We start from the raw sequence: 25,332 nt of genomic DNA, 5'->3' as shown, positions 1-25,332 counted from the left end.
TGTTTTGTTTTCCTTTTTCAATTGAGAATCTTGTTAGCAATACATTAGCATCAATAGAAAAAACAACCATTTACACAGGAACTCAAAATCCAGCCACTTAAGAAAATAATGTAGAGAAAATAGCCCTCTCATTTTTGACTGAAAAGCCCAGGTTAATCCTGAACTTTGAGAGACTCTGTGTCCTAAATGGATAATTAAGCATTCAAGCAAATGGTAAGAGGTTATAATTGTGAGTTTCTGAGGGATACGCCCCAAGAGAAATTCAGGAGTAGCCACAATTCTCCAGTTTAACTCCAATAGTGGGATATTTCCAGGATGGCCAACATGGTTTTCTTTTGAGGAGTTTTGACAATTCATCAGCCTCAGACTCAGGTCTTATAAGACATTCTTCCACATTAAAAGAGACTTTGTTCCACAGGAATAAGTTTTTCATCGCTTCTCCAGCTTCTTGTACTTGGCTTCCAGTTCTTTTGAATATGCATCCAACTTACAGGCTGCCTGCTCAAGAGTGGCCACTTGCTCCTCAATAACATTGATTTGATCTAGATAAGGCTGTAGTTCAGCATACTTCTGGTTTAAGTCCTTTAAGTTTCTACTAATGTTTATAGCAATATCTTTCATTTCAAGATACTTCAGGCTGGTTAACTTATTCATATTTTCCAGGAGCTTATAATCTTCACTGGTGGCCGTCAGTTCCCCAGTCAGGTAAGCTGCCATTTTGGAGAACATGTCCTGGCAGAGCTCAGTGATGTCAGCCTCAGCGGGCTCCTTTGCTTCCTCTGCTGTTTCCACCACAGCATCCTCCCTAACTGGCTCCTCTCGATGGCTCGAGGGGACACTTTTAGCCGCCGCTGCCGCCACGCTCTGCCCCACGCTAAACTTGCAACTTTTTAACAAGCATAGATGTAAGAGAACATTGAGAAAAAAATTCTGTGTAATCCAAAGGTAATGGCTAGAGCTGCCCAATGGACAACGATGATTTGATCTTTGAAACAGATTTTTACCAAACCCTACATGATAAGTAATGTCATTGCTGAAGATAAAATACTACTTGTCTGAAATGCCTGAAAAACACATTAGAGAAATGTCAAAATCATCCCCACAGTAGCTCTACAGAAACTGGGTCCTAGAATGTAACTCACAGAAAGCAAACTATTTTAGTGGCTAAAGTGGAAAAATACAGAATTGTTGTGTAGCAGAATTTAAAGTGGCATAGACATGCCTATTGAATGTAGTATGAATGTCATGTCATACATACATACATACATACTAGGGGCCAGTTGCTGTATCTAACCTTATGGACTACAACAACCAAGAAATTCTTATTCCTCTGTTACAGGTAGGAAATCTTACGATTTTCTAAGCAACTTGTATACAGATATGCATCTAGGCACTTGAGGAGCTCTTGATCTAACTAAGTCTGAACCTAAACACATGACATGTGAGATTTTCCCTGTGACATTATGCTTCCTCAATAGATTGGGCTAAATGACTGCCATGCTTTTATAAGATAATCTTATTAGAAAGAAGTCTCAAATAATATTTTCCCCACAAGTATTTGATTTGAACATTGTTCAAAGGAAAAAATTGTTTCTATCCTATTAGCTTTTCAGCACTGTTTCATCTAGAGACAATCAGACCTTATTTTCACTTGCAAATTCTCCAAATGAAATTCTTCCTAAAAATTCAAAATACAGCCTTTTGAAATACTAGAGATAAAGAATGTAAGATGTATTTTCCAACAACAAGTAATGATGGCTTTCTAAATAATACATTCTGTGAGGAAACACCTAATGTAAAGCCTTTATAAAAACACTTGATATCGGGAGAACCAAGATGGCGGCGTAGGTAGACACACTGCGCCTCCTCGCACAACCAGAACTGACAGAGAATCGAACAGCAAGGGGGACCGACACCAAGGAAATAGAAAATAAACATTCATCCAGACTGGTAGGAGGGGCGGAGACGGCACCGGGGTGGAGAGGACTCGCGTGGCTGTGGCGGGACTGAGACTGGCGGAGTGTGGGACAAATGGCGCAGGCAGTCCGAGCACTAGCAGATCCTGCGGCCCCACATTTGCACAGATAAACCCAGAGGGCCGGACTCAGAGTGGCGGAGAGTGGGGCAGGCAGAGTGGCGGGTGGCACCATAATCGCCCACAGATAAACCAGAGGAACGGCGGGCAGAGAAGCAGACTGCGCAACCCAGGGCTCCAGCTCGGGGAAATAAAGCCTCAAACCTCTGACTGAAAGTGCCCCTGGGGGTTGGGGCGGCAGCAGGAGAGACTCCCAGCCTCACAGGAGAGGTTGTTGGAGAGACCCACAGGGGCCTAGAGTGTGCACAGGCCCACCCACTCAGGAACCAGCACCAGAGGGGCCCAGTTTGATTGTGGGTATCGGAGTGAAAGATTGAAATCTGGAGGAGAGTGAGGCAGGCGCCATTGCTCCCACTCGGCCCCTCCCCCTCGTACAGCGTCGCAGCGCAGCAACCAGCGTTACCCCGCCCCAGTGAACAGCTAAGACTCCGCCCCTTAAAGTAACAGACGCGCCAAGACAAACAAACAAAAAAAAAATGGCCCAAATGACAGAACACTTCAAAGCTCCAGAAAAAATACAACTAAGCGACGAAGAGATAGCCAACCTATCGGATGCACAGTTCAAAGCACTGGTTATCAATATGCTCACAGACTTGGTTGAATCTGTTCGAAAAACAGATGAAAAAATGAAGCCTATGCTAAGAGAAACAAAGGAAAATGTACAGGGAACCAATAGTGATGAGAAGGAAACTGGGACTCAAATCAGTGGTATGGACCAGAAGGAAGAAACAAACATCCAACCAGAGAAGAATGAAGAAACAAGAACTTGGAAAAATGAGGAGAGGCTTAGGAACCTCCAGGACGCCTTGAAACGTTCCAACATCCGAATTACAGGGGTGCCAGAAGGAGAAGAGGAAAAACAAAAAATTGAAAACTTATTTGAACAAATAATGGAGAACTTCCCCGATCTGGCAAAGGAAATAAACTTCTGGGAAGTCCAGGAAGCTCAGAGAGTCCCAAAGAAGCTGGACCCAAGGAGGAACACAACAAGGCACATCATAATTACATTACCCAAGATTAAACGCAAGGACCTACAACCAAGATTACTGTATCTAGCAAAGCTATCATTTAGAATGGAAGGGAAGATAAAGTGCTTCTCAGATAAGGTCAAGTTAAAGAAGCTCATCATCACCAAGCCCTTATTATATGAAATTTTAAAGGGAGTTACCTAAGAAAAAGAAGATCAAAAATAGGAACAGATAGGAACAGTAAAAATAACAGCAAACTCACAGTTATTAACGGCCACACATAAAACAAAAACGAGAGCAGACTAGGCAAACAACTAGAACATGAGGGTTGTCAATAAGGGAGTGGGAGGGGGAGAGGGGGGTAAAGGTACAGAGAATAAGTAGCATAGATGATAGGTGGAAAATAGACAGGGGGAGGGTAAAAATAGTGTAGGAAATGTAGAAGCCAAAGAACTTATAAGTATGACCCATGGACATGAACTATGGGGGGGGAATGTGGGAGGGAGGGGGGTGGGCAGGATGGAGTGTAGTGGGGGGGGGGGAAATGGGACAACTGTAATAGCATAATCAATAAATATATTTAAAAAAAAAGGACACATGGACAAAATCAAGGGGGAGGGAGAAGGTGGGGGAGGGAGGGGGTTCGGCTGGGGTGGGGTGGAGGGATGGGGAGAAAAGGCATACAACTGTAATTGAATAACAATAAAAATTAAAAAAAAAAAAACAAAAAAAAAAACACTTGATATCAAAAATTTTGTTAACAGAAGTAACATACCAACATTAACATATTTCCTGTCCAACTATATTCTCCTGATCTAATCTTTTTTAAAAATTAAACATGTTTTATTTAATAATTACTACAATCAGAGGTGATAAATTTAAATGTGAATAATTAGATTGAATATTTTTAAAGATTTTATTTATTTATTTTTAGAGAGAGGGAAAGGGAGGGAGACAGAGGGAGAGAAACATCAATGTGTGGCTGTCTCTTGCACACCCCAGACATGTGCCCTGACTGAGAATTGAACCAGCAACCCTTTGGTTTGAAGGCTCAATCCACTGAGCCACACCAGGCAGGGCTAGATTACCTTTTTAATTTAATTTTACTCATTTAGTTTTCTTTATTTAAAAATAAATAAAATCCAGTTTTGGGAGAAAATAGCTATTGTTAAACAAATGTCCATATATTCAAAAAAAGATTAAAAGAAAAATAAAATTCTCAATAAAAGTCTAAATCTAAATGGCAAAGATAAACTATTAATAGCGATATTTAACACAATAAATAGTGGCTACTCTAAATGTATGGACTTCAACAATTGTAAGGAGCAAAGGCAGACTTTGTTTTTCTTTCACCCGGACTACAAAGTTGTTAAATTATACACAAGGCTGTTCCTTCTCATTTTCTATGTACTTTCACCTTGCAAGAGTGTTTTTATTCATTATTCTAAATACTGTTTTCAAGGCAGGAGTACGATTTGGTAGTCCTTCTCACTAGAGATTGCTTTGTTTTTGAAGGAATCCCCATTAATGTTCCAGTCAGAGAATTAAAAGGGATGGGAAATAGCCCAGTTAAATGAAGGGTTCAAAACAATGCCCCTGTACTGCACTCCCAGAACCCATTAGCTCCTCCCAAGATGACAGAGTATTGTTGCCGGTAGAATAGGGAAGGACAAGTTCTGGCTGTCCTGCCTCTTGACAGAGGAAATAAATCACCCTACACACTGGAGGATACCTTTCCAGACTGCATGCTGGGAACTTCATTACACAAGCTGTGCCACACATTACTATGCATGTGGCTGCTGATTGGACATGGACGCAAACCCTCAGCCTATTTCTGTCATTGTCTTATGGAGGAGATAGCCATTTTTCCTCCACAGACAGATACAGGCTTGGGAACGACTCGAAGGCAATCATGTTGTGTGCCCAAAAGATCTTCATCTTTAGCAAAATATGCTGTTAAGTAATAACTTGTCCAACTTTCCTTAACCTTATCTCTCGGTGCATAAATGCGATCATATTATGCTTTCGTGTTCACATATTCTCATGTGCTCGGAATGCGACTGCTATCAAACTTGAGTCTTGTTGCCCCTGGTCTTGGCCTCATTAAAAGGGCAAAGTGTTCACCACAGAAGAATTGTCAGTACCTTGTTCTTTCTGATTGGCAATTTTTGGTTCATTCATAAAAGATCAACTTTATTTACTCAGATTTGCTCAGATGCATTGAATGTAGTTTCATGTAATGTGGGCCAGTTGTGATAATAAAAAAAGATTGCAAAGGAAGACATAATATTAGGCTGGAAGCACAGTGTCATTTTCACAGCCAACAACATAAAATTAATGAACCAAGGTAGATTAAATTAACGAACATCACTATTAGCAAGTTTCCTGTAGTTTGAGAACCCTAATGTAATTTTAGTTGTAGATTCCTCATAATTTAGCCTCTTCTTAGAGAATTTTCTGTGATGAAATGTGTCTGCCACTTTTACTTTCCTTGAGTAAGTGCACAGAAAAACACATGCAACATTCTTGTTGCTATGTTAAGCATTCTAAAACTAGAGGGATAGAGATACTTTCCTGACCTTATGCCAAATCAATTTTCTGAATAAAACTATAGTCTCAAAGTACCAATATAGAAAAAAATAAACAACTAACTAAAAAGGGGTTGATACACCAATTTCTAGGTCTTAAGTGTTACTTCTGGGTAAAAATCATAAATAATTTAGATTCTACATTCCTTTGCTACTGGCTAATATGTCATTTAAGGCTGTGTTTATGATCGTTTGGAGAAATGGTTGCTGTTAAACAATTTCCACTTTGATTAACATCATTACAGCTCTCATCAGAGAAATGCTTCCAAAGTCTGTGAGAATCCAAAGATGAGCTTCTAAGTGGCAGCTGTCTAGTAATGCATTCATACAATCAAGTTACTTCTATCAGACAATTTTTGAGTTATAAATATTTGTAATTTACTGAATATTGACATTTTCTGTTGATTGACATTTGGAGCCTGAGCTTACTACTTTTGGTCTGCTTTTTATATATACTCATTCTGTTTAGTCCCTATAAATAAAAAATAAACACAATTCAATCTAAGTTTCTTATTTAGTCCTTTGTGTCACATTATATGATCTTAAAATCTTAGGCAAAAGTCTCCAACAAATTTTTAGTGGGAGACAAAGTAAAACAACGTTGTGTAAGTTGCAGGTGTACTATGATGGTTCGATGCATGTAGGTATTGTGAAATAATTACCACAGTAAGGATACTTGCCACATCAGTCATTTCACATAATTACAATTTATTTTTGTGGTGTGAACATTTAAGATCTACTCTCTTAGCCACTTTCAAGTATATAATAGAGTGTTGTAACTATAGTTACCATGATGAATAGTAAATCCTCAGAATTTACTCGTAACTAGAAGCTTGTGCTCTTTTGACCATAGAATCTATAGACGACTTTGGGTAGTGTAAACTTTTAACAACATTAATTCTTCCCAACCATGAACATGGATAACTTTCCATTTATTTGCGTCTTGTTCATTTTCTTTCATTTGTGTCATCATTTTCAGTGTACAGATCTTTCACCAACTCAGTTAAATTATCACTAAATATTTTATTGCTTTCATGCTATTCGAAATGGAACTATTTTCTTTCAGATACTTTGTTGTTTGTGTAGAGATATGCAACAGACCTTCATATGCTGATGCTGTATCCTGCAACTTTACTGAATTCATTTATTAGTTCTAACAGTAGTTTGGTTTAGTCTTTAGGGCTACTTTTTTTATACGGTTCATGCACAATCTCCTACCTAGAACCCAAAGCTCTCATTAATTCACTTTTGTTCATACATGATGCAAATTATTGTTGTTGAGAGGAGTTACATGCAAGGGAGGTCTTATTCAGGATTTTGCTAATGCCATTCTTTCTCTCATTATCTTTTTTACTTTTTGCTTGATATGTAAATTAGTTTTTTTAATCAAGCATTATCAAGTCACTACTTATAACACACACATACAAATAATTTATAATGTCTAGAATTAATACATGAATTTGGATTCACTTTGTATTTCTTAAATGTATTATCCAAAATTATATTTTAGTTGAAAATACAGTAGTCTGTCAGTTAAACATACAGTATGTGTTTTAAAAAAACGGGGTTTTTCTATGGTAATATCAATGTGGGGAATATATATGATTTTTTTGGCATATATAAATTAAATTCTGTGTTTACCTTCTTCTCTCCATTTACTCAAATGATTTATTTAAAGTAGAATTTTTTAAGATTTGACATTAATGAAGACATAAAATAATGTGACTACATACTTTAAATCCATAGACTATCAGCAATGTTAAAATATTTTCTGTCATTTTTCCTTTGGTTGATTTCCTTTGGTATGTTTTTTAAATGAAACAGGTGGTGGTAGAATGAAATTAATAATGAAGCAAAGGTTATGGGGTGGTAGGAGCCTTAATGACACTATGGCAGATGCTGAAACTGCCGGGAAGAAAACATGCCAAAGGACGCAGCCATCCCATTCATGTCGGTCCCTGGAGACCACGATCTGTGGTGATAAAGGTTGACACATGGTATTTCCATAATGAACAAGGGCTGACTCATTCAGGGGGCAGTGAAGATGAAGACAAATGATAACACAATTCCCTCATCTTATGTAAGATGGTTTTTGAATGAATAATATTTAGGAAAGTCACCAAAACTCAGGTCCACATGACCTTTTAGTAGGCTGTATTACTTACTCCTTAGACGTATCAATTTATGTCATGAAGTAGAAGGTGCATTCAAACCAGTCCCTTCATACTCAGGATTTTGATAGCATTGTCAGTATGTATGTGTATAAATGTTCTCCCAGTTTAAGTACCACAGGTACTTTTAGGTGCTTGCACAGATTCCTCAGAGGCTACCCCTTCTTTTGAGGAGAACAACAAAATATTCTTGTTAGCCTGCTGTCCCTCAGCCATTGCTTAAATTCCCCCAAGCATGCTTTCAGAGGCAGCCAGCACCATTCTGGCTGGGTATGCAGTTGCCACAAGTGGTTGTAGAGGAGCCATCATAGCAGTATGCTTTCCAAAGGAGCTTAGAAATATTCCCTGTGCCTAGACAGTTGTTTGAATGTCATCTGGTCCCATTATGACAGGATTGTGCCAAGTTAGATAACTTTATTATGCTAGTCAGGCTTTCATAACACAATGTCATTGATTGAGTGGATTAAAATACGGGAATTTAATTTCTCAAAATTCTGGCAGCTGGAAGTATGGGATCAAGGTGCCGGCATGGCTGGGTTATAGTAAGGCTGCTCTCCGTGGCTTGCAGATGGCCATCTTCTCTCTGTATCCTCATGTGGCAGAGGGAGAGCAAACTTTCAGTGGGTGGGGCGGAGGTATGTCTCCTCTTATAAGAACACTCCCTCATGACCAACCCTCATGACCTCATCGGAACCAAATTTCTTCCTAAAACCCCAATCTCCACACTATCACACTAAGGGTTAGGACTTCAGCACCTGAATTTTAGGGACGCAATTCAATCTATAGCGATAACAGTCTTCCTTTCAGTGTTAAGTAATCTCACTACAGTCAACTACTTGCAAAATAAATAAATAAATAAGACCCATTCAGTCTTTCTCAGGGTTTGTGCAAGAGTGTAAAGAAGAGTCTGAGCATTTTTACGTGCAATTGATGACTATTTCCCAGCACACTGCAGTGACGGAGTTTTTATGTAAAAGAAGTGAAAGGGAAGCAATCTGGTTGCAAATGGTGGTTTCAAAACTGGTCTAGAAACTTCAGTTGATGAAAAATAATGGTAGGGATATTGGATTATTTCTGCTCATAATGAAAGACACAAATTATTGGCTCTCTTTTACAACTCTTTTCTGACACACTTGAAATAAGATAATCGACCAACATCTGCACGACATCCACCATGAGCAGAGCTCCGACAGCTAGGCAACAATATTCGGTCACTGCTAGACTGCCTTCGTGTACTTTTCCCAGGTCTCCGTGTTGCCTATGCCATTATTTAGTTAGGATGGTTTTTTAACTAGAGAAAATTAAACAATGAAAGTAAAACCATTAAAGTATTGGTTAGAGATGGCTGATTTCTGAAGGTTATGAGTTTGAAGTCATTTTACAAAAAAAATAGTTATTATAGTTATTAGAAAGGTTATAGAACCAGCACCAAACAGGGGACTCTGTTTTGATGTAAATATGAGGATTTTTAAAAAGTAATATATTTCTTTTTTTTAAGTTTATTGTTGTTTAATTACAGTCGTCTTCATTTTCTCCCCACCCCTCTCCCCTACCCCAGCCAAACCCACCTCCCTGTCTTGCTTCCACCACCCCCCCCCACCCTTGGTTTTGTCCATGTCTCCTTTATAGTAGTTCCTGAAAACCCTTCTCCCCACTGTTCCTTCCCCCCTCCCCTCTGGCTATTGTTAGATTGTTCTTAACTTCAATGTCTCTGGTTATATTTTGTTTGCTTTTTTTCTTTTGTTGATTATGTTCCAGTTAAAGGTGAGATCATATGGTATTTGTCCCTCACCATCTGGCTTATTTCACTTAGCATAATGCTCTATTCTTACTATGTGATTCAAGGTTATTTGAGGAGCTAACTGATCACCACATACAACCATCTTTCATATCACCACTGGTACCCTTCCTTACATTCTAAGAAGAGCTGATCTAGGTGATCAAAATGTTTAGGACACAGGATCCATCCCTCTGAAGTTTACAGTAAGGCCATGCAGGCATGACCAGCATAGCCACAACTAGAGTCCACAATATGTCATGAAAAAGATAAGTAACCTGAGGGAAATATGCAGTGTTATATAAGATCAATCAATTGAAGGAAAGCATCAAAGGGTCACTTGTGACTCGGAACCCAAAAAATATTTAATGAAAGATGTGCTGTTTGATGTAGCATTTAAAGAATTAATAAATATTATTGAATGAATAGAAGGCATCCAAGCAAAAAGCATGGTATAAACAAAGTTCAAAAGTGGGAAGTTGTCTAGTATATTCAGGAAATGGTATACACTCCACTTAGGGTATCAGTGAATGGGAATAGAGTAAGAACAGACTAGGAAGTGCGAGGCAGAATGGAGAATGTATTATACCAACACAAGTAATCTGGCCCTTTGGGCAAGCAGTATAGGGTCCAAAGATTAATCTGGCAATACTGTACAGGATAACTGTTGATGAGAGAGACTGAAGATGGAAAGACTATTGCTGTGACCCAGAAAAGGAGCCATAAGCACCTGACCAGAGTGATGCAAATGGAACCAACAATGTTAGCAAGAGTAACCATGCATTGAATCCTTACACATCAGGGTGCTGTGCAAGTGTCTTATGTGAAATAGCATCAATATTTATAACAACTCATTGTGATATTTAGTCTCTTCATTCTCATTTTTCAAATGAAGAACTGGTCTAAGATCACATGGCAAAACAGAGGTTTATATATAGATTACTTAATTCTAGAAGTTAAGCTTTTAACTATAATAGCATAATATACAGGAATGTACAGAAAGAGCTCATTTAGAATTATTATGGCACCAAAGCAAGATGACTAGTGACTTATTGGATGTGAGGGTTAAGGAAGAAATCCAGAGTAATCCTCAAAATTTGAGCATAAATAAATGAACTGATATTGAAAAATTAGAAAAATTAAGAACAAAGCAGTATTAACGAGACATTCAGGAAGTGACATAAAAATACAACGAAAATGTTAAACACTTGGAGAGAAATCAAGGTGTCAGCTTCGGTGGATCTTATTTCTAAGGATTGGACCAAAAGCTGTAAAGCTTTCTCTATTCTGTTCACCAAATAGCTAAAAAGGTAGAATAGAGTTTCACTAATTCTTTTCATCTACAACTTTAAGTACATTTCTTTAAAAAGAGACGCTCTATTTTATCTCTTAGGAAGAAGAATTGTATTTTTAATTTATTAGTAAGTTCACCATTTTTTATAATGCTCTTTATACTTTACAATGGCAATTATACATTCTAGTCCCTGCTCACCTTAATTAATGTCTAGTTTGTTAACAAAAGAAGTGCCTTCAGCTTTACTCTAGGGAAAGGAACAAACTAGGTACAAACTACTGATGATGGATCAGCCGGGAGACTAATCATTACGTGTATCTTGGCAGTATGTAAGATTAATTTGCACATAGATTATTTAAATAAAAATCATGTTTGTTCTTCTGTCTCTCTTACAGTTTAAGCTCTAAAGTTCCCTCACATGCAATCAAGAAATCATGTAGAGGAGAGTAGGAACGAGACATGCAGATGTGAGAAGAGGGTTCAGCTTCAGGCCATGTGGGTGCTAATAAGAGTCAGCATCTTCAATGTGTCAGGCAATGCTTTTAATATATCAATGATGTTAATACTTCTATATTTTGAAGCCAATATTGTTATTGTTTGCATTACACGCTTGTGAAAAATCTGAAGTGCTAAAGTATTGTTAAACTACTAAGTGGTAGAGCTGAATTTCAAATCAGGCATGCTTTTCTACTGTCTCCTGGATTTTGTTCTGCTAAATAGCAGCACCTCACCTGAAACTATATGAGGCTTATTTACACAAAACAAATTTAAAAAAAAGTTTTAGTTAAGTACCTATAAAATTCAGGCTTAAAAAGTAAGAAACTGCTACAGAAGCGAAGTCATATTTTGTTGTGAATTATTCAATTGTTCAATTCAACAAAATGCTACTCATAAATTAACTAGCCTTCTACAGTCCTTTTTTTAAAGTTGTCCATTTTTCAATCTACCAAAACATGTCATCGGTATGGTTATTATGTTGAGGTAAGTAATGGAGGTAAAGTCGGATGGCTTTGGAATCACAGTCTAACTTTCATCAGGATAGGATTCTTTGATTGAAAAGGTGCATTTGTTTGCATCAGCTTTGTTTATGTTTTTATCACAGGAGAATTCTTTGATGTAAGATATTCGAAGTTAAGATATGAGACAGATGAAAGTCTGAAAAGATTATAGGAAAAAGAAAAAATGTATTTCCCTGGAACCAACATATACAGACAACACTTTCTCCAGGATGAAATAGGAAAAGAGTCCACCTCTCACCTCTCACAATTGCTCTTCCACGTGCTTCCATTGGTACAAGGGGGCTGCTTGGGAGTTTCAATAAGCAAAAACTTACTATTCAGAAGCTGAACACATTTGAAAACTAATGGATTTCTAGAGATGTTGGATGACTCCTGTCTCTCCGTTTTGGCAAGCTCAACATAGAGCATAAAGGCCTAGGAGGGAAACAACTGGATTATCAAAACTCATTTCTCAAAGTTGTTGATCAAGATTTTATGTTGAGCCCTGGCTGGTGTGACTCAGTTTGTTGGAGCATTTTCCAGTAAATTGAAAGGTCACAGGTTTGATTCCCAGTCAGGGCACAATCCTGGCTTGTGGGTTCTGTCCCAAATCAGGGAACATATGAGAGGCAACTGATCAATCTTTCTCTCTCACATTGATGTTTCTCTCCTTCTCTCGATCTCCCCCGCTTCCCATCTCTCTAAAGTCAGTAAGCATGTCATTGGCCTGGGATAAAAAAAAAGTTTATATATTGTTAATGTTACAGAAAAATTAGTTACTTAGTGATTGCTATTAGTTGCCACCCAAACTTCCCACATCACAAGAATGAGAACAAAAACTTTTATTTTAAAAGTCTGGGATTCAAATATTAAATGGTAATTAAACTGCTAATTCTAACGTGCAAAAATGGCAAAAGGTGGTAGTTTTAACCAATTTTCTAATAAATTCTATTAATTTTTTTTATTTACTTGGATGAGTATATTAATCAATTAACCAGTTAGTAGTCTAATGGCTTGATGATAAAGATATTTTATATAATCCCTTATCAAACTCAAAACAAAATGTCAATATACTGGAATGAATCTAAATATGCATCCTTGTCATAAAACACCATTTAATTCAAAATAAATAACAGAGATTTTAAATGGACCTTTCATAAATGCTAATGGCTCATTCTTATACATAAACAATCATCCCACGAGTTACAAGAATTACAGCAATTACAAGAACACTTATAATATCATTTGAAGGTTACAGAAAAAATGATAAAAATTCAATAGTAGTAGTTGCCCCATTTTCCCTTTTTTAATAAGTATGTTTTGGTCTGCTTGTTCCAAGCCTTGTTTGCTCAGATTATCCTTATAAGAAGAATGGAAGTGTTTGAACGAGAAGTCGTTCTGACACAGTTTGCAAAGTAGATGGAAATGCAGAGAGTATCAATGACAGCAAATCTCACATTTGTTATACTGACTAACTCAAAAAAATAGCAGTTAGGCAGTTTACAATTAGTTGAAATCATCTTATTTTGATCAACAGGTCATGACCTTTTTGATACTGGAATTGTTCTTGTTTAAGTACCCTGCACAAGGGAAAGTGTATGAAAACAATGATAAAAGCAATCTTACTGATATCAGCACTTTCTGTGACTAGTAAGGATTGATATTCTTTGAGCAAGATTGTCCAAATGACTGTGTATTAGATTTTAATGCTTCTGTATTTTTAAGGGAGGCTTACTGTGTGTATTTCTTAAATTATTGTTTTCCCTCAGCATAATTAATTTTGTGGACATTTGCTACCACATCTTGTTACTTTACACAGAGTTGCTGAGATTGTTCTAATTCACAGTATAATCCAGCAGGAGATGGTTCAGCCTTTCATGTGAGGCACGAGAGGCTGTTTTTATAAACAGTTTAAGCATGCAAATAGATGAACCAAATTTCTAACTCTTAAAAGGTAGAAAACTCCTTTATTATTTCAAAGGGCTAATAGTATATGAGTTCTGTTCAATTTTGGCTTGTGCAGAAAGCTCTGCCTCATGGAATTTCTATTCAGCATATCACGGATAGATCCTTATTTACAACCTCCTATCACATGAGAGTTTTTTCTTTTATTTTTATCTTCTTACCATATCAATAGAGCAGGCTAAAATTATTCTCTTTCTACTTGTAGTAAAAAAGAAAGAAAGAAAGAAAGAAAGAACTAACAGCTCAATAATGAAGCTAAAATTATTTGAGTTACAAACTGTATATAAAGATTTACTAGTAGATTTATCTTTTAGTGAATGGTGCCCAATCAATATTAAAGATATAGCAACTGATCCAAACTGATAATCTCATTACATAAAGCCACTTTCCGTTTTAAACAAATAGGTAAGCTATAATTTGCTTTTATATATCAATACAATACTACCTTTCTAAAAAAGTTATAAAAAATAATTGTAGGTAATGTTTTGTTCCTAATGTGGAAGATAAACTATATCATTCCATTTATAATATACTGATTTTTAAGATATTTCTTGGAAATATTCTGCACACTGACAAGAATAAAATGCAAACACTTACGGTTCAAGGAAAAAAAAATGATAACTAGAAGATATTTGAATAAAGCAAAACTTCTCTTTCAAACCATACATAATTAATCAGCTTGATTACCCTCAAAGCACCAAGGAATAACACTCCAGAGGCCAAAAGAAGAATAACTGCTTTGTACCCCACTCCTATTTTGCTTGTTTTTCTGGGTCCCATACTGCTTAAATATTAAGTAGACTTCAGGGGGTTCATAGCAACTCTAATAAAATGCAAAAGATAATCAAAACAACATTTTGGAAAAAACTGAGGTAAAGCGCTCCATGGCCTTACTTGACCAGGTCTGATACTTTTGTCTTCTGCATTCCAATTGGCTGCGTTAACCCTGCAGTATGCGTGTATGTGTGGGCATGTACCCATGTCCACGCACAATGGCATACATTAAAGGAAGGAGAAGAGAGGGGAGGTAACTTTATTCTTGCTGCATACAGCATACAGGCTTATCAACTTGTGAAACTAATGTTTCATAGGTCTTTGAAATTGGAATTTTCCACACTTACGTATCCTTTCACACAGCATCAAATGTTGGTGTATCAGAGTAAGCTTGCAGGTTTGGCTTTTGATGTAAAGAAAATGCAAAAGTTGAATATTCTGACAAGATTAAGGCAAACCCTCCCCTTTACTTTCTCTTCAAAGATTTTCTTTAGAGACTCCTTTTATGGCTGAAGATTTGCTCAACATTTTACAATTAATGATTGGGCAGGGCTAGTTTCGAGGTAGAGGGAGTAATTGTTAGCCAAGAGTTGAGCTGAAGCACAGACTTCAGAGACTTGTAGATTTCAGGAAAATAGATCCTTTGCCTGGAATTTTTGCCTATCCATTATCCAAGCTGTTTTTGTTTTTTTCCCCTTTGGCTGGCTTTAATAGGTGTAGAACTAAAGTAATATAAAGGATAGATAAATTTAAGCTTTGACAGTTAATCTAAAGGGTTTTCTGATCTGAGAAAGGGTCTAAAACTTTCCAGAAGAGAATATAACTTCAAAGCCAAGCTCTTCAGTTAAAGAAGATTTAGGCTAAAAGACTGCAAAAAAAAAAAAAAAAAATTAACCTCTGCAGATAATCAAGCATGGCTAATTCATCCCATTGGCCATATTAGTGTTGGTGATAAATTGCTCATCACTCAATGACAGAGACAGTTAGGATTAACAGTGACACTGATGGGAATAAACGAGTTAGCAAACCCACTATTGATTAGATAGCTGAGGCCAAGTCTTGGGCGGCTCCAGTCTTGTTCAGATTCAGTCCGCACTCAGGGGTATGAGACATGGAACTTTGGCTTCCTGTGCATAATCTTTGACCAATATAGCCACTTTTTTGCCCCATTTAGGTAATGTAGTATTTCTGACCTCTTTATTCATGTGTCTTTCTTGCAACAGCTCTTCCTTCTGTAGCTCATGAGAGAAGAGCCTATCCCAGATGTAGCACAGAGAATGGCAGTACTTGAATTCATTCAGACATAGAACAAAAATGGTGAATAGTCAGTGGTTTCTCTTGTTATTACCATGAAACCAGAAGAACAAGGTTTGGCTCTTATCCAGGAAATGTTTGCAGTGTCAGCCCTAGGAAGTTGGCTTGGTCAGGAGGAACAATTTGTAATCTTACCACGGGGACAGGGAGTGACTGTCCACTCCAACTCCCTTTCCTACTCTTTCATTCCCTTAGACTTTGCACCATTTTTTATGTTAAGAGGGTTTATATTGTGGGTGCCTATGGGTCTGCTTTCAATATAGTAATAAAAATCTCTCCCCCCCATCCCATTTCATTGGAATATTAAGGAACGTTGTATAAAACTAAAGGCCTTACTAATTTTGTCCTCCTAAAAGCCCCCCTGGTAAAATTTGACCATGTTCCCTGTGGGTACAGAGGGACCATTAATCAAATACTGGTGTACAAAACACCCTTCCATGTTGGACCCAGGGGTTCCAAGGCTGATGCCAACCTTTAAATTTCTGCGTATTATTCAGGAAACCTATGATCTTCTCAAAAACTCTACTACCAAGTAGAGTAGTGCTCATCACTCAGGAAAATTCCAGGCCAACTCATTTCCCATTGGCTATGAGAAAAACACTATATGTATATCTCTATCATTGCCTTTGCAATGTGGTGTTGTAACAGTCCTCTATCTGTCATTCCTCTTTGACCTCCTTGAAAACAGGAACTGAGCCTTGCATGTTATACCTCTGGATCTGTGTGCACAGTCAGAATTCATTAATAGAAAAATTGGAAGTAGAGGGTAGACATTGACCCCAGTGTCGTTGTTGTGCCTTTAATGCAAAATAACTCCTAATTAATGGCTTAAACCATTCTGATAAAGTTTGTATTGACCTTTTATTTTTACAAAAAATTATTCACAAGTGATACATTTTAATAATTGAATTGGACCCCTATATTTTAGTATCTGTTATTTTCTATTCTCACATAATTCATAGAAATAAAAATAACAATTATAGCTAATATTTATTTAGCACTTGTTGTATACCAGGCAGTGCTTTAAGTGTTCTACACATGTAAATTTTTTACATCATACAGTTGATGGAGCAGCTTCATACATTTTCATTTTATATATACTGCAGAATCTACTACATTTACAATTTTGGTATTTTTTGACTACTACTGCAGCCTTGAAGTTTCCTTCACCTTATCCAAACCTTATTTTCCTGAGTATAGGTCTTTGACCTCTCTTTTCTTAGAAAACTCGCAATTGTGAATCCTTTCTCTATCCCCCTGAAATGTAACTCCTCTCAGCTTCTTGCAAGTTTTACAACCGCAGGAGTGTCTTTCTCAACCTGGGAGCCATCTTTTTGAAATTACTGTTGTAATAGGGGAGAGAAATTGGATTCAACTAAACCTGAAATAAAAGTTGGGAGAGTTTTTAATTGCTCAGGTGAGATAGTGGAAAAAGTACTGGAGGAGGTGAGGAGAAGATTGTTCGACGTGATTAGGGCATCTGCATTTGCAAATTCCTGTGTGTGAAGGTAGACTCCTCTCCTCTCACACAGACTGGGAGATGGGATGCAATCTTTCTTGGTGATTACCTGTACTTTGCCGTGTATTACACACACCCATGTTTTGGGCCCAAACTTTTAGGAAAAAAAATCTTTCATATTAATTTTTCAATTCAATCTTTATTTATTTATATTTTGATACTTATTTTTTGTATTACAAAGGAATCTTAGAACATATTATGGTACAAGATTTTTTATGTAACTAATAATTACAAAACACAAGAACAAGTACAAGGTATTTCTGGTACTACCCATGTACAATGTACTTCCTTATTTTTCCCTCCAAAATTTGGGCAAAAAATGTGCATTATACATGGAAAAATAAAGATAATCATCAATACAGATTGCATCCCATCTCCCAGTCTGTGTGAGAGGAGAGGAGTCTACCTTCACACACAGGAATTTGCAAACGCAGATGCCCTAATCACGTCGAACAATCTTCTCCTCACCTCCTCCAGTACTTTTTCCACTATCTCACCTGAGCAATTAAAAACTCTCCCACCTTTTATTTCAGCCTTAGTTGAGTCCAACTTCTCTCCCCTATTACAAGAGTCTTAAATAACTTCTTTCTTGCCTATTTACCTCTGTACAGTGCAATTTTTTCTTTGACATGCTCCAAACTTATCTTCAGCTCCCCACTGCATTTTACTCAATCTCTCTTTTTCCCCTGGATTCTCATAACCAAGTATTAATATTTGCTTTACTGACAGTTATATCTTTCTAGAAATTATATATGTGTTTCTCACCATTTCCTTTCTGTCCATTCTCAGAGAACAATTTTAGTTTCCCGTAACCGCAGCATTTTTTCTCTCATTTTCTTTTTTATTTTTATTTTTCTCTACAACATTTTAATTGTATTTTTCCATTACCATTTTCCTCCTTATACCACCCTCACCCTCACCATCACCACACTGTAGTCCATGTCCATGAGTCTTTTTTCATTTTTTCTCAATCTCTCCATCCCCTAACTCCCCCACACAGCTGTCATCCTGCTCTTTATCTCTGAGTTGCCTTTATTTTCCTTGTTAGTTCAGTTTGTTCATTAGATTCCACATATGAGTGAAATCATATGGTATTTGTCTTTCCCTGACTGGCTTATTTCACTTAGCATAATGTTCTCCAGGGCCATCCATGCTGTCACAAAGGGTAAAATCTACTGATGAATACTTGTGCTGATTTCTGTATCTTGGTGAGTATAAATACTACTGCAATGAACATAGGGGTGCTTATGTTCTTACAAATTAGTGTTTTGTAAGAACATTAGTGTTTCTTCAGATATAGTCCCAGAATTAGGATCACTAGGTCAAAAGGCAGATCCATTTTTAATGTTTTGAGGTATCTCCATACTGCTTTCCACAGTGGCTGCACCAGTCTGCATCCCCCACCAACAGTGTAGAAGGGTTCCCCTTTCTCTATGTCCTCACTAGCTCCTGTCATTGGCTGATTTATTGATGATAGCTATTCTGACCAGTTGAGGTGATATCTCTTCATGGTTTAAATTTGCATTTCTCTGACGATTAGTAATATTGAACATCCTTTCTTATGTCTGTCTATTGGGCATCTGTATGTCCTCTTTGGAGAAGTGTCTATTTAGGTCCTTGCTCCATTTATAATTGAATTGTAAGGCCATAGTAATCAAAGCAGCATGGTACTAGCATACAAACAGACAAAGAGATCAATGGAACAGAATAGAGAGCCCAGAAATAACCCCACACCTTTATAGTCAATTAATATTTGACAGAGGAAGCAAGCACATACATTTGGCTAAAGACAGTTTATTCAGTGAATGGTGGTGGGAAAATTGGACAGATACATGCAAAAAAATGAAACTGGACCACTTTCTTACACCACAGATAAGAATAAATTCAAAATGGATTAAACATTGGAAGTTAGACCTGAAACCATAAAAATCCTAGAGGAAAACCTAAGCGGTAAAATCTTGGACATTGCTCTTGAGAATATTTTATCTGATATATCTCCCCAGGCAAGGGAAACAAGAGAAAATACAAACAAATGGGACTTTATCAAACCAAAATGTTTTGCACAGCAAAGCAAATCATCAACAAAATAAAAAGACAACCCAAGGAAAGGGAGAACATATTTACCGATATATCTGATAAGGGGTTAATATCCAAAGTTTATAAAGAACTTATAAAACTCATTTTCTTTTCCAAATCACTTCAACTAACGTCAGAGGATGCAATTTTGCCCAATGTATTCTTCTTCAGGCTTTGTTTTCCTTTTTTTCTCTTAGAATGTTCCACTCTAACCACTTACTTTCTGTACCCTCCATAAATGTATTTTCTATATTCTCGTTCACATGAACCTAGTTAATGTTCTGAAATTATCAAAGTGAAATAGACAAAAGGAAAAAAAAAGAAACTAAAACCAAAAGTTTCCTAAAGCTTTACATTGCATACAAATCTGAAGCATAGATTGCATTTATTTTACCATTTCAGAAAAATTGTTAAGGATAAATCTCCATAAAGATTCATGCAAGAAAGAGATAATGAGAGCTAATCTGCTGTTCAACAAGTGGGAGAAGGATGGGCCAAGGCCCATCGCTAGGACAGGGGTCTTTCCCACAATAACAGGGCTTACCCTTTTCTCTCACAATGCATGCATCCTGCAAACATCTTGTGTTCCTAAGAGAATCCCTGGTATTCATGACATTATTAATAATAATATTAGATTTAAGAAACCAATGATTCTCCTGCCCCTCCCACATGAGAAGAAGGCAGTCCTAATTATCTAGCACCAGGAAGCTGGTGCCAGTGTGGATTTATGTTCCCTTCCAAACTACACTATGACATCACAATTGATTTTCTTTTTCCAATTCTAATTTTTCAGACCTATTAAAATGACTCTAAGCCAAACTGCTTTAAAAGAAATAGTACTGGCTTTCTTCTACTATTCCTTTCTTTTCTCCCTTGTCTCCTTCCTACTAAATCAAATTAATCTGCTTTAAAAATAGAAAAGTGATTATATAATCTTCTAAGGGAGGTAGGAAGCTGTGGGGCGAGAGGCATAGATGAAATGTTCACACATCGGGCATATTTAGATAATACGCATGCCAGTCCAAGCCTTTCGTGGCCTGGTACTGTGGAAATCAGCAAATAGGGTTGGGAGAGCCTGCCTTTCTGGGACGCTTAGTGATGTAGAATGCCTTCTGAGGGAAAGAGAATTCTTCCAGAAGCCAAGAGAAAATGTTGAGATGCCACTCATAGCTCATGTTGCTCGAAATTACAGCCTGGAGGCAGTGAAGAGCCCTGTGATTTAATCCTGACATAAGTGAGGAAGGGGGACTTTTTATCAGCTAAGCTGGCACTGTCATTGTGGCTTTAAACACCTGCTTTGAGTCTTGTTCTTAATTTACATGGGAAACACACACACCCAACTCAATGAGAAAGAAATTTAATCATTTTAGGTAAATAGTGGAGCTTCACTGTAACAGAAGCAGGAGCTCCCCGGCCCTTAACTTCATTCCCTAAAAACCAAGCTCCAGCCCTGCCCACCCCCCAAAGGCCAAGTCATTGTCCAAAGAAAAGTCACCTGAGGGGAAGGATGATATTGTGGGGGAACAGAGTTATTTTTAGAAGCCACCTACATTTGCATTTCTAAACTATTAGGAGATGAAATGAAGGGACATTTTTAAAATGCATATACATATATACATATTTTAAAATCTAATTTGGGGTCACAGCTGTAATTGCAAATGCCTTGGATTGTGTGTCATGCTGAAATAATGTCGTGTTACTGAATGTAAAGCAGTCAACATTACTTTACGCCTCATTGCATCTTAAGTGCAATGCTATTTCAATACAACACCTACCACTTTTAGGTCTTTATGCTTAAGTATGTCTTGCTGGATGAAATCAAGCTACAAATTGGATGAAACTGGGTCCTCCCAGTTGATTCTCCTGCTAGAAGCTGCAAAATCCAATTGTTTTCTAAGTCCAATTCCATAAATTTAGAATTCAAATTATCATGATTTCTTGCACTGCAAAATAAATACAAAAGCTCAACTTGCTGCAGAGATGAAAAGCTGATTTTTAGCCACAAAAATAAAGCTAACTTTTTTTTCACACAAACATCAAAAAAAGCTTAGAAATGGAGCAAGAAATGCTACAGAAAACATAACCTGCAGAAATCTGAGACATAATATATCCATTGCTTAAGCAATAAAAGGTCCTTGATTCAAACAATTCTGTCCAAAATATTTCACAAAGAACTGTTATGTTTAGTTTCCTTTAGTCCTTGTATGGTAGCTCAAGTCATTCCACTGCAGCAAATTTACTTATTTTTAAAGACAATATTCAGATCACGATGTCCTTCCACTTGGTAGTTAAAGATGCATCTGAAAAGATGACCATGTTCGTAGAATCTGACCACTTGACCCTCACACGATTTGTTTCACTAAATTGTACAAAGTGTGGTGAGGGGGCACGGAGATTGTCAGTGTAGCAGAGAGAATTAAATTGAACCTACCTGGAATTGAATCTAGGTTTGAAATAGCAAGTATCAATGCTGATTTTGAAAATCCTTAAAATTTTCTAAAATCCTTTTTAGCATAGAAACAAAGGCTCTTCAAAACAGTATTATTTTGTCTTGCAATACTTTTGGGGGACAACACAAAAAAAATTGCTAAAAAGTAGTCAAAACTTCTTATTCCATATGCATATCTCAATTTTTTTAAATGAAGGTTGTATTAATGATAGACATACATATATATATAGTTCTATCCATGGGTGGGTATTGTAGTCACATAGATGTGCATGCTTGATCCTAGTCATCAAAAATAATTTAATTTGCCAACAGCTACCTTAAGGGAAAACTAGACTAAAATATAGCATTATAAGTGGATACATTTGTATTTGTTTTCAACAAAAGAGAAAGTATACTGATAATTTCATAGACAAAAGCATTCTGTTACATGAGAGGAGCACTATGTAGTGATTATCTGGTCCCAGTTCAGGAACTAGGATCCCCTGACAGAGGTGTCAGCCCTCTGAGGAGAACCTAATAATTTAGACCATGTGATCTTGGGAAAATTATACTGATATTTAACTAAAGGAAGAAGCAAAGTTATTGACACTAGATAACAATAATTTAAAATAACAATAACCACCAATAACTCTGGAGCACTGAAGAGGTAAAATGCAAAGGAAAGCCACGGGCACAAATAGGGTTAGATATAAGCACTGATAAAACTCAGCTCTCCCCACCTGCCCACATCCGCAAGAGCAATCCTACTTGATGTGTGGAATCATGGAAGCAGTTTACGATCCCTCCCTCTGCATCTCTGATTTCTGTTCACAGACTATGCCTAGCGATCTAGCTTCTCTCCTCTCCTCTCTGTCATTAGTGCCTCCTCAGCTTGGTTGCTAAAGTGGTGATCTTTGGTCAGTAATCTAGTGGCTTCCCCCCTGTCTTATACGTACCTACTGCAGTCACTACGGCTGCCAAGCTCGTGACACCTCCACAGCTAAATGGGATAGTCTCTCTTCACGTCTTTACTTACTGATTTAAAGTGTGTACTAGTCAAGACAACTAACATGAACTGTTGGCTTCCTCTGTCAAACCTTCAACCTCCATCTGCCCCCACATCCAAAAAAAGAAAACAAAAACACTTAGGAAAATGATAGGTGTGAGAGGAAATTGTAATTCAGTGAGTTGGGGGTGTGGGGAGATGGGAAGACGAGAGAGACAGAGACCACAGAGAAGAGGGAGGGAGGGTGGGGGACGCGTACACATTCCTATGGACAATTATTCTAAGGGTTGATAGTTATTATTCATTCATGGATTCATTATTTGCAAATTTCCCTGGTGCTCCCCCAAATTAATACTTGTAACACAGCCATAGTCGTTTGCGATCATGTGTAGCATGATTAAAACTTACAGTCTCCTGACGGGCTGAGGTCCAATGAGGTGATACTCTGCCTTCTTGTTTCAGCTCATATGGTAAAGAAGTGTTCCTTTTATGGCCTGTTTAGTGCCACAGTTTTCATATTTTTGTGCTTTTTTGGTGGTTTTGCTGCTTTAAAAAGCCCCCAAGTGTAGTGCTAAAGGGCTGTCTGGTGTTCCTAAGTGCAGGAAGGCTGTGGAAGCCTTACAGAGATGAGCTTCATTCAGACATGAGGTACAGTGTTACTTTGAATTAAACAATAATAAAAAGAACACATGCCAAAATGTGTGAAATGTAACCCCCCCCAAAAAAGCCCATTGATTAAAAAACAGCTCTGAAAATATATATGTACAAGTTAGATTAAATCTAGTGTTTAATAACAATTTGAAGGAAACTTTAATATCAAGGACATAAATATGGTCTGAATAAAGGGAGAGGAGTTTTATTCTCTTGAATAGAACAACTCACTTTTATAAAAATGTTAGTTTTCTCTAATGTATAAATTCAATATAATCTCACTCTTATTTTCAGCTAGATGTTTTGATAAATATGCTTAAAATGTACATAGAAAAATCAAGACCACAGATACCTCTTAGACAAACAAGAAAAAGAAAATGAGAGGAGACTTGCTCAGCCAGATACGAAGATAAAGTAGGAGGTCGTTGGAATAAAAGTCATGCGTCAGCACCAGAACAGACGAATGGACAATGGATCATTCAGAGATAAACAAACGTGTATCTGGGAACTTAGCATAGATTTGACCCAAAATGGAAAGGTTGGTTTGTTCTTAAATGATATTGGGTATAGAAGTTCATTTTGTGGAGCAAATAAAACTATAAAACTGGCTTACAACACTGTACAAAGTTAGACTGTAAGTGGATTAAAAACCTCTCAAGTTAATGGGAAAAAATATAAGAAAATATCTCTGTAAAGCAGACAGGCAAAAAAGAAATATTTTAAACAAAAGTTTAAAAAAATCACATGCCAAATAGTTATGAATGAGGAAAAATAAAAGACATATGATATGAGGGAAGATATTTGCAATGTTTAAAAATAATAGGTATTGAAACCAGCAAGAAAAAAAGATAGGAACTTCAATAGAAAAATAAATACAAAGTAAATGATAAGCAGTTTACTGAATAGGAAATTTAAAAACCAAAACACTAACAAACATAGGAACTCATGCAAATTCATTAGTAACTAGAAAATGAAAGTTAAAACAACAATACAATTTCCACAAGCTATCTCCTTGAACTGCCAAATAGTAGAAACCTGGGAAACACCGAAAGTTGTTGAGGATGTGAGGTTATAGAAACCCTCATGCAGGTAACAGCAGACTTTGGTAGGCATGACTTAATCAAATTTGTTATATTTACAGCCCCTGGCCATCCCCAAATTCTCTACACAGCACTGAAGAAGCTTATCAACTACTACATTGTGTGCCAGGGTGTCCGAGACAGCATATCCATCACTGAGAGAACAGACGGCTTGGTTTAGGTAAATGCACGCTCCAGAATTCTATGAAGCAGGCAGGCGCCACAGGCTACGTATTTTACCCACTCACACGGAACTTTATAAACATAGTATTGAATAAGAAACAGAAGGAAAAATATATATAACACCAAACTCATATACGAAAAATGCACGCAGACAAAACAACAATACGTACTTGCATGGATCAATGTACGAACTGGATGATGTGATTCATTTGATCCTCTGCAACTGATTTGCACATAGTTAAGTAATTTTAAAAATTACATTAGAAACAGTAATATCATTATAGACCTTCATCCCTGAAGACATGGCATTTTAGTGAGCCTGATAGCTGTTTATGAAAAGAACGTGTGGTCAAAATCGCTCATTATGTCTCATAGATCAGACTCTAATGGAAGTAATTAGTCCAGATGTGAGGCTCTCACTTTAAGCAGAATCTAGATGAATGGGA

General features: G+C 37.1%; 1 pseudogene across 1 annotated transcript; it reads right to left on the bottom strand.

Annotated features, from left to right (window-relative positions):
• Window positions 1-292: 292 nt before the first annotated feature.
• On the bottom strand, window positions 293-798 carry LOC112307488 (biogenesis of lysosome-related organelles complex 1 subunit 2 pseudogene; annotated as a pseudogene). Its single transcript, XR_011650523.1, has one exon. The product of XR_011650523.1 is annotated as a biogenesis of lysosome-related organelles complex 1 subunit 2 pseudogene (transcript).
• Window positions 799-25,332: the final 24,534 nt, after the last annotated feature.

This window comes from Desmodus rotundus, chromosome 1, assembly GCF_022682495.2.
Source record: "Desmodus rotundus isolate HL8 chromosome 1, HLdesRot8A.1, whole genome shotgun sequence".
NCBI classification, from domain to species: Eukaryota; Metazoa; Chordata; class Mammalia; order Chiroptera; family Phyllostomidae; genus Desmodus; species Desmodus rotundus.
The sequence above is the reverse complement of the archived record's forward strand: the minus strand, read 5'-3'. Positions and strand labels throughout refer to the sequence as shown.